Source organism: Saccopteryx bilineata, chromosome 5 (assembly GCF_036850765.1).
Source record: "Saccopteryx bilineata isolate mSacBil1 chromosome 5, mSacBil1_pri_phased_curated, whole genome shotgun sequence".
Taxonomy (NCBI): Eukaryota; Metazoa; Chordata; class Mammalia; order Chiroptera; family Emballonuridae; genus Saccopteryx; species Saccopteryx bilineata.
Genome location: NC_089494.1, coordinates 88,661,041 through 88,677,388, shown reverse-complemented (window position 1 = coordinate 88,677,388; position 16,348 = coordinate 88,661,041).

The following is a 16,348-nucleotide window of genomic DNA, read 5'->3' as shown; positions in this document are numbered from 1 at the left end:
GTGAGGTGCATAGGGACCCCTCCCACCATCAGCAATTGCACAGTGAAGGTCTGGGAAATCAGAAGCCTGTTTTATAGCCCTCCTCACCTGCATGCAGTCAGGTCCTATCTGCTCCCTTCCTCGAACCTACAGACCCGTGGTGGCACAGGCGGCTCCCACACACACAACCTGGGTTAATTGTTCCCACGCAGCTCTGAACAAGAAGAGCCCTTGCCTCCTACCACGCCCCAGGGACCCTGGAGGATGAGGGGACTGAGGTGGAGGTGAGCCAGGAGCCTCTTGCAACGCACCCTCTAGGACCCAGCCACCACAGACGCGTACACGCTGGACCTGCCTAATCACATCCTCGTTCCCACCCTGCCCCACCTGTGAGAAGCTGAGAAACTGGATATTAAACTCACCTGTGGGGCATGACCAAGCGGTGGCGCAGTGGATAGAGTGTCGGACAGGAATGCCGAGGACCCCGGTTCCCCCCAGTCAAGGCACATATGAGAAAGCAATCAATGAACAACTAAGGTGCCACAACAAAGAATTGATGCTTCTCATCTGTCTCCCTTCCTGTCTATCTGTCCCTCTTTCTGACTCTCTCTGTCTCTGTCACCAAAAAACCAAAACTCACGTGCAACCCAGCGTGCTCTGCTCTCTCAGCCTTTCCACTGACAGAGGGGAGACCCACCCCAAACCTCACCACCCCCAAATCTCCCTCGCTGAGGATGCATGGATGTCTCGTGTCCTATCCCTCTCCGTACAAGAGTTTCTTTTGGGTCGGATCTTCTCGGGCCCACGTCTGGCACACACGACTGGCCTGTCTCTCATTCCGAGCCAATCCTCCCATCTGCACCGACCCCTCTCGCCTCTGAGCAAACGCTTCCTAAACCTCTTCCCGGAGCTCCTCACTCATCACTTCTCATGCACCCCCCTCTTCCCAGTCCCCCGATGACAGTCCCGTCTACTCTCCCTTCCCAGCCTGTGCACCTCTCGCCCAGACCTGCTCAGACCTTGGCCACATTCGCCGCTGTCTCCTTAATGACCCTACCCTGGCAAGGCCCAGGCCCTTCCTCCCTCTTCCCAGGGTTGCGCCTCCTTCTCCTCCGCCTCTCCATCAGCTCTCCATACGAGTGTCCATCGCGGAGATTTCTGCCTCAGCTGTGCTGTCAGGTGTTCCACCCTTAAGACTCCCGCCCCTCAATGCGGACGTGTAGATGTGTCCATGCTATGCGCAGGGCTCACGTTGCCCAGGGGAGGGGGGAACGCAGTAGGGGCGGCAGTCCAAAGGAGCGTCTCTAAATGGGCTGGCTGCTGCGGATTTCCACACTACAGTGAGGCCTCCAATGAGGAGGCTTCCTGGGGAGGGCTGCCTGGCCACAGCGTCCCAGGAGTGTGAATAGCTGCCACCAGGCAGAACAAGAAGAACTGTCCCCAAGGTTACTTTGGAACCAGCTGGTGATGCTACTGTTTCTTTAAGGATTTTCCACCTGTAGCCTTGCTGAGGGAGGTGCTTCACTTGCCGATATTTTAACTCAGTAAATTAGGTCAGCACCATGTCACACATAGACATTGGCGTACCATGTGCACGCAACACACATAGGATGTCCTGTGGCTCATGGTTTAGGTGGCTAAGGGGAAAATAAAGAAATAAAGATACCACTGTACGTTCAGGCAATGACTATGCAGGAAAAGAACAGAATGCTGTCAGGAGCAGACACGAATGACCCAGGAACGCCTGTCTTGGAAGAAGTGGCCTGGAGGCCGAGACCTAAAGTGCAGAAACCAAATCACAGTGGCTGGCTGCACACAGCACTGTCCCGTCCACCTTACATGATGTGCTCGATCACGAACCAAGGCAGGTACAGGAAGCAACCAATGGGAACGCCAAGAAAGAACTACATGGAACAATAATTGGTTTACTTCTCCTTCCCTCCCCCAATGCTCTCTCTCTAAAATCAATAAATGAAATATAAGCAAAAGCAACACAACTTAACTTGCAGCCCCATTGCTCTACTGGCCCCTTACTGACAGTCTTTCTGCCTCAGTTTCTCCTCTCTTCTGCATTCACACATGCTCCATCCCCAGATAGACGCCTCTGGGGAGGCTGCTCAGATGCGCTTCACTGCCTCAGCAACTGTACACCGGACCCTCTGAAGCAGCGAGCACTGTCTCGCAAACAACCTGACTGGTCACCACCATCCTGAGCGTTCCCTGACCACCAGCAAGCAGCACGAGGGCCCCGTGGGTCAGATGGGCAGATCCAAAACCCCTGCCTGCTTAGGAAACAGCATATCTGATGCCTCCCCCCACTGAAACCCCTATAGACAACTGTCCTTGCCTCATAACTCAATCTTTCCTACTGGTGCTACAATGGAACTAAAACCAACATTTTTTATCTTTTATTTTCCACAATCCACCACCTACAGACCTGCTTCTTAATATGTTGAACAAGTGCCCGACAGTATCTCTCAGATTACTGTAAGGGGACACGATATCACTTACAAAAAGCTTCTCATTCTTGGAACACCATGCTGCCAGACTTTAGCTCACAGAAGATATTAAAAATATTATTACTAATTTAATTTTCAATCTAACCAAACTCATAAAAATGAGTAGACAAAGAATAATATCAATTTCCCAAAGATGTCTATAAATTTTTTGGGATATAAATGAAAATATTAACAAGATGTTTACTAACATGGTCTTATTTTCCCCTCACCATTTGAAATAAATTGAAAAACAGCGTGACCAGGTGATGATGCAGTGCAGAGTACGTGAACCTGGAACTCTTTGAAAACACAGCATCAAAACCCTGAAGTCACTGTATTAGGCAAACGCTCATCCAGCTTGACTCTGCAGTGACTGGCTTCCGCATGGCATCATGTACAGGAATCCATGTTCTCTGGCTGGAGCCCTTCCTCTGACACATTCATGGACACCACAGAGGGAAGTTGGAATGGCCCTTCAAAACTATTTTTGCAAAATAGCAGCAAGGGTGAAAGAAAATTTCCTCTAGCAAAGTGTTATTAATTCCCAATTCTCCACAAGAGGGCAGCAAAAAAGTGCATCATTTTTCATTGTCCTCTATTCAAGTGATATTCCCCAAATGCAGAATGCATGGCAGCATGCATCACTGTGCAACAAAGGATCCCACACTTGCAGACTAGAAAATCCCAAGCCAATGGTTCTCATTCATCAGACCAACAGAAGAAGGCTTGTCACAAAACATGCACCATAGTGATATTCAGGATCCCACATGTTCAATAGAGGCTCTGGGAGCACTGCAAGGCCAAACGGAGGACCGAGGGCTTTGATGCTAAATTTCTACCCCGGACATGGTTCTGGCCACAAAGATCAAAACTTAGAAACAGGGTGACCCACGCTGAGATGGAACACTTCATGTTAAGTTCCATATATCACGATATAAAAATAGAAGTTCATGTTAATTGAACTCCATGACAGCCTCAGATAGAACCACACCAAAAAATAGAGCACATACCAAAAAAAGGTACCCTATTCACTTTAGCCCAAGAAGAATATGATCCAGGCAAAGATCTCACAACTATGAACAGGATGTCTGCCGCATGGTAAAGACTAAAAGACGAAGAGCAAAGAGTAGATCCCTCTGCAACAGCTGAGTCAGACACAGTGGCAAGACACTCACTACTACCTAAGAAGGTAGTGAGGGAATAACCAAAGGAAGGGAATTGAAATTATTAACTAATTAATTAAATAACCTAGTAAGTGAATAAAGGGAAAAAATAAATAAAAGGAAAAACAAATCAATAGAAAACAAGAAAGTATAAAGTGAATGAAGAATAATTACATAAAAAAATAAGAAACCCAAATAAAAGAAGTTATACTTGCAAACAGGCTCCTATAGGAAGCCAAGGTGAAGACCTAAGACAGAGGTAATGGTCAGAAAAATCTGGGGTCCCAGCTGCTGTTCCACACAGGAAAATTAAACAGAATGACCCAAAGTATTCCTTCCCTTTTCAAGAACATAGCCTCCCTGTCAGCACTACAGCAGTTTCAGAAAGTAGCTATGTCACAGCAAGCAATCTCTCATAGCCTATTAGTCCTACAATGGATTGTACACAAAATTTGAACATACACGATGACACCATAATCACTTCTTTACTATGTGGGAAACCTCAGGGACATCTACGTATTCACATGAACTGATACCCGCAAATGGCACACTTTCTGTGAAGGAGTGCTATTCTCAAGAGTCCACTAGAGGGCACCAGAAATGTTTCCTTGTTCAGGTGCCCTCCTCTCAGGCACTTTTCTCAAAATACAGTGTCAGGTGGCAGAAGTCAGAGAGAAAAAAGAGATCACACTGTCAAGGACTACAAAGCCCAGTCATGAGACTTCTGAATGATGTTAGTAGTTACAAAGAAATGACCTCAGAAAGTGTATAGCCCTATCATTTAACCAAAAGTTGGGTCACCTGTCACTTCCATTTTGAGTCTTAGAAATGAATGAAAGAGGACGAGTATTGCATGGTACCATTCTTTTTCTATTTACATAGACAGAAAAAGAGAATGAGGAAGGGATAGATATGAACAAATATAAAGGGAAACAAATAGGAAGCATCTGTTGTTTGTTGAGGCACCTTACCTATTCATCGATAGCTTTCTCATATCTGCCATGAAGGGGGGGGCTACAGCACAGCAAGGAACCTGCTGCTCAAGCCACAACCTCAGCCTTCAGGCTGACGACCCCTGGGAACAATCCAGCAATCTGAAACTCATGTCTATGAGAAACTCAGAAGACACATCCTGCGACCATGTCACTGGATCACAAGGGGGATAGGAAAGCATGCTCCCTGGGAAAACATCAGTGACACATCATGACCACATCCTTTGACTGTGAGTGGACACAGTACAGGAAAGCAGAGTAGTGGATGATGCCACAGAACCTCAGTCCTGCAGTTCTGGGGGATTACTGAGAGAACATGGAGGTCTGACATAGGAGCCGACACGGGTTTACCCGTAGGGGCTAACCTGCCCTAGGACATAAGCACTGGGACCAGGGAGCACAATCAGGGGTACTGACAGACAGACCTAAAGGAAGAGATGTCACATCAACTCTCTAGGGACCCCTCCTGAAATCCTGGAATGTGTGGTCAGTGCACATCCTACTGCACTGACTATTCCAACGCACCTCTCCGGGGAATGCAGGGGTTCCCTGTCATAAGATTGCTATGCCCTCTCACCCTGTGGAGAAATCCCTGGACGAAGCACTGAAACTACTGGCAATACACATATAATTCTCATTAGCTACAAGGAGAAAACTGGTCCCCCTCCAGAGCATCTTCATCCCAACCTCTCTGGGCAGAGAAGACATCCTTCTATGCATTCCAGGGAGGTGAAATGATTGATCAGAACCACAGGCAGGGAGAACAGGTCAGGTGCAACCCCCAACATGTCCTGTAGGTGGTGGCACTCAAGTAAGAAAACGGTAATGTGGATCCGAGTACAGAAGCACTTGACCTCTGAAGACCTATGGGGTCCTTCCTCAGAGCGCCAGTATTCAGCATATGCAAACATGGGTTCCCTAATACTATGGAGGTGTATCTCTGACTATTAGCGAGAGCGTGGACATTTCCCCCCCAAAAAACACCACTCCCTTTCCCACTAACCCAGGGCTGACATAATGAGGAAAGCAGAGTAACAGGCGAGAGCACAGGCATCTCAAACAGCATCTCATGCTGACCGGGAGGGGCAGGGAGCAGTCAGAGAAGTAGTGAGAGGTTTAGACAGGAGAATTCAGATACTGCTTACATACCTCAGAACTGCAGAAGTTACGGTAGATGTTCTCCCAGGAAAAAAATACTGCCTGTGCTCCCATGACCCTTGGACCCCATCATCACACCTTCGTGACACCTCCCAAGCTGAGAAAGACTTAAGGTGCCCTGGACAGTCATTCTCAAGTAGTATAAAGAGAGGATCAAGTATTTATGAAAACAGTGCTTTAAACCAAAAAACACACTACAGGGGTTATCAAAAAAACCTATTGCAGCATACTCCAATGTGCACTATAAAGGGGTTATAGTCCAACACAGTATAAATAAAAGACATGACCTTAAAACTCCTCAATACTTGCAAAGAGCAAAATGAGAGAAAGTCCAGTGGTAATGCAACTGGTGACAGGAAAACCAAGAGCTGTCAGACATATTTTATGCAAAAAAGACAGGTTTAGCCCCAAAATAAGGACTCCACCGCACCCAGCACAGAACAGTGATAAAACACCTTGACTTCCACACTGAAGGAAAGCTGGGGAAACAAACACATAGAGTCAAGACATTCCGCAGCTGGAAACCTAAAGACAGGAACAAAACTCTATTCTGAAGCCTGTATCACCCCCTTCTCTGATCAACATCAAGCTACAAAGAACACATGCACTAAAGCACTATCCACTCATCCAGGGCAAGAAATCACATCCAACAGTGCGAACAGAGGCTGACACACATATTTCATACACAGTATGGGACCTCAAACCACATCTTCATGCTAAGGGAACCCACCTCAATGACCAAGACAAAGTACACACAGGTGGGATACAGGGATGAACGCTGCACCCCCGGAAACCTTAGGCAGGAGTGGAACTACGGAAAATGTGAATAAAATCCTCAAGTACCACAGAATAAACACTTAAGCAAATAAGCCAACACACAGTGAGACAAAGGGAAAATCCAACAAACGATGCCAAGACCGTAACTACAAACAGCCACCTTGAGAACAACCTTTCTGAACTCCAGGTGAAAAAAAGAAGAAGAAAAGAGAGCTCTGAAAGTCTCAGGTCTCCAACCACCCCAACACCACTATAATAAAAAGGTAACAGAAAAAATGAGCACAGCAGTTGCAGGTCCTGGAAAACCAGAGAGGCAGTAGTTTCAGCATGCACAACTTCTGCAGCATCCATTTCACAATGCTAAGTGCTCATTTTCCTCAGCACTTTGTTATTTTTAGCAAGTGGACTACTCAACAGAAATCTACTGGAAACATAACCATGTGAAACAATTTTCTGTGCCTGTTCATGGAGGAAAACCTTAAGGGCCTCTCAGTGATGCCAAAACCCAACACCAGCAAATTGCAATGTAGGTTTCCTGGCACTGGTGCTATCCGCAATTTACAGACTCTGTGGCAATCCTTTTCTATTCCCCTAGTTGGCCTATACTAAAAAGTTCTTTCAAAGGTACACAAAACATGACAACAAGGATCCCAGTGTCACAGTGGTCACACCATTACCATGAAATGGAGCTTATGGCAGCAGATCTGAGTCATATGAAAGGATGAGCAATCTGTGACACACAACCAACATCAGGGACAATGTTAGAAAGCCACACACGCACCTTCAGGAAGAGATCATCGGCCCCCAACTCCAAGAGGTGCCCAGACATGAAGCAGAACACGAACCCTACTGTGAACATAGAAGATGGCGGAGACATATGTCAAAGCCCTTTTAACCAGGTTACATCCATCAGAACTTGAGTTATGCACCACCAAGGGACCACACTCTGAAACACAGAACTGAAAGGCAATTCCAAAGCAGCCTGGGACAACAGACACCCATACTAAGAATGCAAAAAGGACATTAAACCACATTCGCCAACAGGAGATACCCACCACTGTCAACAATACACCAGAGGCAAAGCAGACAACCCACCACATGGTGCCGTGTGCAGGGAACACTCAGACCCTCCTGTAGACCCATGGTTCAATGAACAGCACACAAAAAACAAATAAATAGACATAGGGGAGGCAGTGACCCTACATCCACTTGGAAACCTTCAACAACAGATTTTCTTACCATGGCAAAGAAACCCTATGAACATGGAAGTCATTGAGCGTCAACGTTCCATCTCAGCCTGCACCTAGACACAGAAAACACCAACGAACACAGACATTACTTTTCCTAACTAAGAGGAACCCCTTCCCGACCTTGCACCAAGAGCAGCTTCAAAACACATAAGCAGGCAAGCTCTCCATCTTCCATGAACACAGGGAATAAAGGAGAGCCAATTATTTTTCTTGACAACTACTTATCTCTGCATCCTGTATTGATGAACCCATCAGAATGGCTAGGTCTACATCAGCTGAAACATACATATTGGAAACCCATACACAGAGAAGTACTGAAAGCACCGTGTCACTACACATAATGGGAAACATGATGGACTGACCTAACAAGCTCAGAAGTCATAGAGAAAAAACAGGCAACATACAGCTACAACTGGAGGCCAAAACAGGACTGCCATGTGAACGTTCAGCAGGCAAACCCCAAAACCGTAAGACATGGAAGGCGAAAGTAACAAGCTATCAAACAGCTGCTGAGACTGACAACGTAAACAGTGAGTGGACTTTGGCAAGGCCGTCTCCCTGTAGCAGACCTGTGGCTGGAGATCTGTTACAGTAGCAGGAGTAGCACTCATGGATGTCATCTCAGACTGCTGTCTAAAAACTCAGCTATCCAGCACAGTGGAACACACAGAATACAGAAGAGTCACTGTTGCCACAGTGGAGTTATCTCACTAAAGGAAAATGTCTGAAAGGGACAGGAGCAGAAGATATCCTATCTCAGTGACATAATCAACCATTTAAAAATAATAACTTGAAATAATTTCTTCTCTAGGCAGGAAATACTAATGTACACATACACACAGAATCCACCAGGCCAGAAATATGTCAGAACTTCCTCCTATCAAGAAAGAAACATCCCTGAACCCTCAGTGATCTAGGAGGCAGTGTGATGATATAGATGAGCATCAGGAATGACAAAGGAGGAGGGAATGACCCCACTCTAAGACATTTATGTAGATGGTGTGTGTTTTCAATACAAACTTGCATACCCCACCGACAGCAGGCACTGACCCCTGCAACAGAAAGACAGCACTGGAGACAATGAGAGACAGTGATGCCTGCAGCTGCTTTTGTGATTTAAAGGGTCCTTCCTAAATGACATCAAACAGTAAAACTTTCCCTTCACCGGTACTATTCCCAAAATGCTCACAGGATGGCAGCAAAAAAAAAGTTGTTTTTCTCCCAGTAAGTGACCTCATCTCTGGCATCATTCCGAAAAAGCAAACTGCTTAGCAATGTTGATTATACTAACGTAAAGAATAACACCCAGATATAAGAGAAGATGCTGTTGTATCTTTTCTGAAGCACATCAACTGAAGAAGGCATAGCGGAACCAAGTCAGCATAACCGATGTAATGACCTCAGGCACATACCCTCATCCCTTGATAATGCTTGAAAACACACTTGAAGGCAAAGTACCTTACAATCAAAGAAAATACCCAGACACCATCCAGATCGGGAACCCAGAAAAACAGAAAAGAGATAGCAGAGTGGGACATCAGACCTTCGTGCCTCACTGCAAACATCAGCACATAAATCAGCAGCCTACACAGACACCCAGGACAGAAAGCCACACCAAAAAAATCCCAGGACAGTAGACACACGTATTCTAAGAACATAACAGACTGCAAAGCAAAGACCCTGCAGAAAGAACCCACCTCAGCAGCCAAGACAGCAAACACAGAAATTTGGAACTCGAGGCAGGTAGGGCCTCCAGATGCCTAATGTGGGAGTTGAACCACAATCTAATACTACATGCACTCTTTTTTTTTTTTAACACTAAATAGCAAGCAAAAGAACAAATGCAGAAACCCATGACCTTCCTCAAAATGCCCGACTTTGGAATAGCTTTGTAAAGCCAAGGTAAAGACACAACATAAAAGTGTGATTTGCAAAACCTTCAGATCCCAGCCAACCCTGCATCACCACACATGAACATTTAGGGAAGGAAATAAAACTTGTCTTGCCTTTGCTAGAAGATGATCTCACTGGCACAGAAGGGCAAGGAGGCAGCACTGTCACAGCTGTCCCTGTCACAAAGGAAAGTCCTCTGATCTCTACAAGGGGACAACAAGCAATGCTTTTCATCAGTACCTGGACAAGTCTATCAGCATAGCCAAGGCTCACACTGGGATTGGGACCTCGTACTTGAAAAGCGTTTTCCGACCATGCCAGACTTTGAAGACAGTTGCAAGGGAATTGCAAGAATCGAAATACCGGATACTGTATTCCTTGGTTTCACACAATACATTCTGGAAAATGTAAGTGGAACGTAATGATGCACTCTAAGTAAGGTTCCACTGAAGATGGCTTACGGCATTCCCAAAGTGCAGCCTACCAAAGAACCTGGTGAATGACAATAACATGTAATAATTATAGATATTCAAAGGAGGGCTGCAGTAAGTCAAACCCACAGCACCCTAGCTGTAAAGGAAAATCAAGGTTTAAATCAAGTGTCCACAAACTTTCAGGAAGATGGATTTCACTCTATTTCTGACCACCTCTGTGAATCGAGGAATCAAGAACCAGATGAAAAGAAGGCGGCTCCATGAACAGGAAGCCCCAAATGCACTTCTAAGGAAACTCCGCCACCATGCATCGCGACACTGAAAGAAAGGGTAACACGGAACAGCAACAGAGAGGACCCATCCCTCAACTTCTGTAAGAAGGCATCCTATGAAGTGGACAGAATGAGATTAAATACAAAACCGACAACATCCTGATCCCTGTACAAAACCTACAATAGTCCATGAAGTCCGTGGATAGTAAAAGAGAACTCAGAGAACATAGGTCAGTTAAAGACAGGTCAAGGCACAGAGAAATTTTACCTCTTGGGATCAAAATGAGAGAATTGCATTGCATTCGTATTTTGCCTTATATGCAAACCAACACACCACTCTTCATTAAGCAGAAATGTACACAGGAATGCCAGGCAGTCAGTCAAAACTACAAACAATGCAATACCCTTCTCACCACACCTAAAGCCTTTCCTCTCCGCCACTCAGTGCACAAGAAAACTTCCTCCTCATCACTGAGACCCTGACAACTTCCCTCATCTACTGGCATTCCACTGGAAAATGCAACAGTCCTATCAGAGTGAACACCTAACTTAAAGGCACGCACAACGTACCTCAGCCTGGGCCTCCATTTTTCAGTCTGTTGTTCTCCGCACAAAACCAAGTAGTGTCCTTATGTGCTCTGACATATGCAAAATTCCCTATTTTGATGAAATTCAACCATCAAATCAGTACAGTTTATCACTCTCCCTCTGTAACCATGACCGTACCCTGACTGCATGCTTTGACACTAAACATCTAGCCCATAATCCAGACCCAGACTCACAGAATGACAGGAGATAATCCCCTGCCTGGATTGATGAAAAGAATCAAAAACGTAGGGAAATGTAAACACTTCCAGAACTATGCCAACGTGAAGACTGACCCTAACGTAGCGGCACTGCAGGGAACTTCCATGTCTAAATCCTGATTCTCATGACCCTGAAGGCCTGCTGCTGGCTACCACCAAAAAAAGCATTTTGCCCACACATGAGCATTTAAACTGCAACACCAGACAATCAAACCTGCAGAAAATACTGGTAACCGCCTCAACTCTGACCTTACAGAAACCCAAAGTCCTAACCCCCAGACCCCAGGTACCAGGTCTATGATCTGGACTTTGTTCTGAGGCCAGACCCATGACACCTTCTCACACACATCAGTCCAGGTACCCCGGCCTTGACTGCAGTCACAGCTCACCTTCCGATGGCTGATGCTGAAGACCAGCCCCACCAGCACTGGACACTTATCCTCCATCTCTTCAAGTACACCTCAACTACAGAAGCAGAAAAGGTGATTACAGTCAAGGAAGCAGAAAGAAAGCTCACGTTGCATTAAGAGATGTCATCACCTCCTTCTCTGCGGAAGAACCAAGACAGAGCACACATACCAAGGGATCATTGCACATGGCATCTCATTCCTGTCAATACTGGATGAATCTCTCACACAGAGCAGAGGAACCTCTAAAATAAGCTGTGAGTCTTCTCAATGAGGGGTACAGCCTCACAGAAAGGCAAGCAGAGGCCATTCCACAAACAATAAGCATTCATCTCACATCATTATTAACTGAAGACCAGAGTCTTAGAAGTATCCAAAGGAATCACTCCCTATGGAATTGCACTTCTGTATCACCTTGTGTAGTAATCCCTGTATGAGACACTGAAACCTCCACTAAGATACCTCTGGTTCACATTTCTTCAGCAACAGTAGGTCCTATCAAGAACCTTAATTGATTACACCCAGGCAAAAGGAGGCAGACTTCAAACGGAGAAGCTGCAAGGTGACACTCTCACAATGTCCGCTAAGTGGCAGCACTCAAAGTCATTAACTGGCAGTGCATATCCAAGTCTGGGGGGTGGGGGGACTGCCAGCATGCCAGTATATGTGTTTCTGTCACACCACCTCCAAATTCAGACTGTTGGAGCACAGCTCAAAGAAAACATTGTGGACTCCTACGTCATCAGAGCTTCAAATGGTAATAAAGAAAAAAAAGTTGTCCCCCATCTCAAAGATTTAGGGATCGTTAGACATCTGTTTGGACCCCATCAACTTTGTTAAGTAGGCCCAGCAGCTGGAGAACACACTGCATTGACATTCTGTCTCAGCGATGTGATCGTGGGGGCAGGGACTAGGAAGACTGAGGAGTACTGTGTATTTCCACAAAGTCAAGCACAGCAAGGATGAAGTCACCACTTCATGACGGCCAGCAGTCTTCTAAGAGCAACAAGAGATTCCCCCTTTTCTGTCACGCTTTCTAGTGGCAAACTCCACACCCTGGAAATAAAATGAACACTACAGCTGACAAGTGGCTAGGACCACACCACATGCCTTGCACCTCTGGTAAAACAGGATAAACCTACCCCCTCAAAGACCAGGGTATCCAAACATGTCACTCTTGGATCCCACTGTGAATACAGCACAACGAGTCAAGTCCTGACCTTTGAAACACATGAGGGCTTCAATCCATTTTTACCAAGCAGTTAGAGTATATCTCTTTTAATGTAGGCACTTCAACCGAGAGACTCACTATAAGATACCATGAATACGCATTGCCTCACAGTGTGCATTTCGGTGTGTACAACTTCCTCACTCAAAAACTTTAATAGCCTCTCCCAGAACCTGAAACTTCCCGCTAACCCCAAAACAGCAAAGTGATAATAAAGTAAGTCACACCATCATGGGTCCTCGAAAAAAACCAGCCATCCTACAACACAGTTTCACCAGAGAGCTCTAATCAGAGACACCCAGGCAATGCTGCAAAAAACTGGATACGGCCTGACCTGTGGTGGTGCAGTGGATAAAGCGTTGACCTGGAAATGCTGAGGTTGCCGGTTCGAAACCCTGGGTTTGCCTGGTCAAGGCACATATGGGAGTTGATGCTTCCAGCTCCTCCCCCCTTCTCTCTGTCTCTCTCTCCTCTCTCTCCCTCTCTGTCTTTCTCTCTCTCTCCTCTCTAAAAACAAATAAATAAAATAAAAATAAAATTAAAAAAAAAACTGGATACGGCTCTCTTCCAAAGGAACTTGGAGGATGACTGAAGACACAACGCACTCATCCCATCGGGACCACCACAGATGCCACCTGAAATATTCTGCACATGGGTGGCACCCTTACAGTGACTAAGCACACAGCTACCACAAAGTCTCTGCTGTCACAGCATTCGCCCAGCCACATGCATCTCCTCCAGGTAACTCTGAATGTACAGATCTCTAGACAAACCCTCCAAGCACCTAAATGGGATCAGAAAGCTCTTGAACTGAAAGCAAGAACTGGAAAACTTTTAGGACTTGCACATCATCCTGAATATCTTCTACCTGTTCAAGACTCCCAGACAGACGGCTTTGACTAGGAGCCCTCACCACAATGTGTGGGACTGGAAAATATCACTCGTCCTTTCCATATTCCCACAAGACAACATTCCACCCTTTCCTTAGCTTCTCAAGATCACCAAACATGACAAATTCTGGGAGGCTTTCAGAATAAATCCAGTTCGACCCTCACTCCCACCCTTATTCTCCAAGGGGTCGTGACTTCTCCCCCATGCCCTTCCACCTATACAGAATGACCGCACTCTGACTGGTATAGTCAGTACAGTCAACCGAGATTAATATGGCTCCAGTCTTCTCTCTTCTCCTCACTGCAGGTCAAACCACTCAACTGCCAGCTCCGTCCATACACACTACATGCTGCCTGTCTGGTTCATCACGCTGTCACAACCTTTTTTCTCCATGTTTCTACTGTCTCCATTATCAATTCACACCAGAGGACTCCTTCCTTTTCTGACCTCCTATAAGGTATCTAAGCCACAGCCACTACACAGCCATCATGATTGATACAAAAAAAAAAACGCTGAGATGAGACTATAACCAACGCCACTGAACAAATACACCTAAGCCAATGCATCCCTCTCACGACCAATGCAGGCTTCCACGCTTCGAAATAATTCTCAAGGAAAATTACTTCTCCGGAAAATAAAATGGCCAACACGCACCTCAAAGGATAACAATTCTAAACATCATTTTAGTTCCCACTATGCATAATATGGGCACCAGGAATATAGTAACGTGAGAATAATCCACAAGGAGCAGTCAGAAAACACACTTCGAAATAACGCCACAGACTGTGAGCTGACTCCACACAGAGAAAACACAAAGGAATGAAGATGAAAGTGTCTAACCCACACATGTCCGGGAGGCCATACCCTCCCTCAATAAAAATATTTCCAAGAGCAGCTAATATTTCCAAATGACATTTTCTTCCAAAGATCCAGGAACGCTCCTTCCGTTCCATACATGGAGGCAGGAAGGAAACATGCCGGTACAGTTCTGTAGTTGATCATTACCTTCATAACACCCCAAGTCTTACCTTTCTGGATACACTGTCCAAAGAATCACATCATTCTACTGGCACAAGTCGGGCCCACCCACGTACAGCAGTCTTATTAATTTTCCAAACAATCTCACAACAAAGACACTCACCATGGAAAGGAAACAAAACTGCATTGTTGCGTTTACCACAGCAGAAGACTTTTCATGGCTCCATCTGCCCGGATCCCTTTGCAGTCAGACAGGACTATAACCCATTCTGATGCCCCAGCCTGAAATGCTTTTCTTTTCAGGAGTGACTCTTCAGATGCAAATGCAGCAGGTCAGACAGAGGGAATTCTTCACTCTGGGGCCAAGTGATTTGGATAAACATCTAAAATGGCTCTGTACTAGCTCTGTCTTTTGTCTATTCCAAATGCCGCTGTCAGGTCTGTGCTGGGACACTGACCAAGTTCTCATGCAGAGAGAACTCCAGAGTGGAAAAACGACGGAAACGTCCTTCCTTGGCCTCCCCAACTTCAGTCCCGCGCACTCATTCTCACCCCTCCCCCTGCAGGAGAAACCCTCCCATCTGCCTCCAAGCCTAATACCTCTCCAGTAACACCTAACAACGTAGCCCTATCCCGGAAGCCACACACCCTAGACCTACCCTTTGACCACCACCCTGGAATGCACTTCTTGACCCTACACATCCCCAAACACAAACCGAAAATTTGTATTGGACCATAGAGGCCTGGTGCCAGACAGCAGACGCCACACCCAGGACACGGACTGCTATCTGAGATGGGACCCTGAATGTATTCCGATAAATAACACGGCAGCCCAGGGGCCCTGCCTCAAACTACAGCAAAAGCTGGACTTGAGATGCCCGATACCGGACACCAGGCCCCGGACCCAGAGCCCTCACACCCAATGTCTCACACCCAGCAGCAGACTGGGGCATGAATATCTTCGCTGAAACTTCTTTACTTATGTAGGAAAGACAGTTAATAGTAAATGACTCACATAACAATGACAATGAGGGCTGGGATGTCTTACTTCCTGGCACTCCAGAGTTGACTGTTGAAGTACATCATAGAAGATGCAAAACACAACAGACAGGCTTCAGTAAAAGGCATTACTTTTGCTTAGAGAAAGTTCTTCCTGCGGTAAGGTATCAGAGAACTGTAAAACTTAGTATTGGCAACTACATTTTAAAGAGAAAAACTCAGACATTGAAAGAATACAGGTTATCTGAAGAACTTCCTTTTCCTTTTAATAAGAGACAATATTTACATACCGTACACTGATTTTAACTCTTCCTACTTTCCTGGAATCACTAAAAGATTTGTGAATGTCTTTGATATGTAGAATGACATCACTATTGTGCTACCTTGTAAGTTTTAATAGGTAAAAATGTTTTTTTTTCTTTTTTTTTCAGAGACAGAGAGAGTGAGTCAGAGAGAGGGATAGATAGGTACAGACAGGAACAAAGGGAGAGATGAGAAGCATCAATCATTAGTTTTTTGTTGCGACACATTAGTTGTTCATCAGTTGCTTTTTTTTTTTTTTACAGAGACAGAGAGAGAGTCAGAGAGAAGGATAGACAGGGACAGACAGACAGGAACGAAGA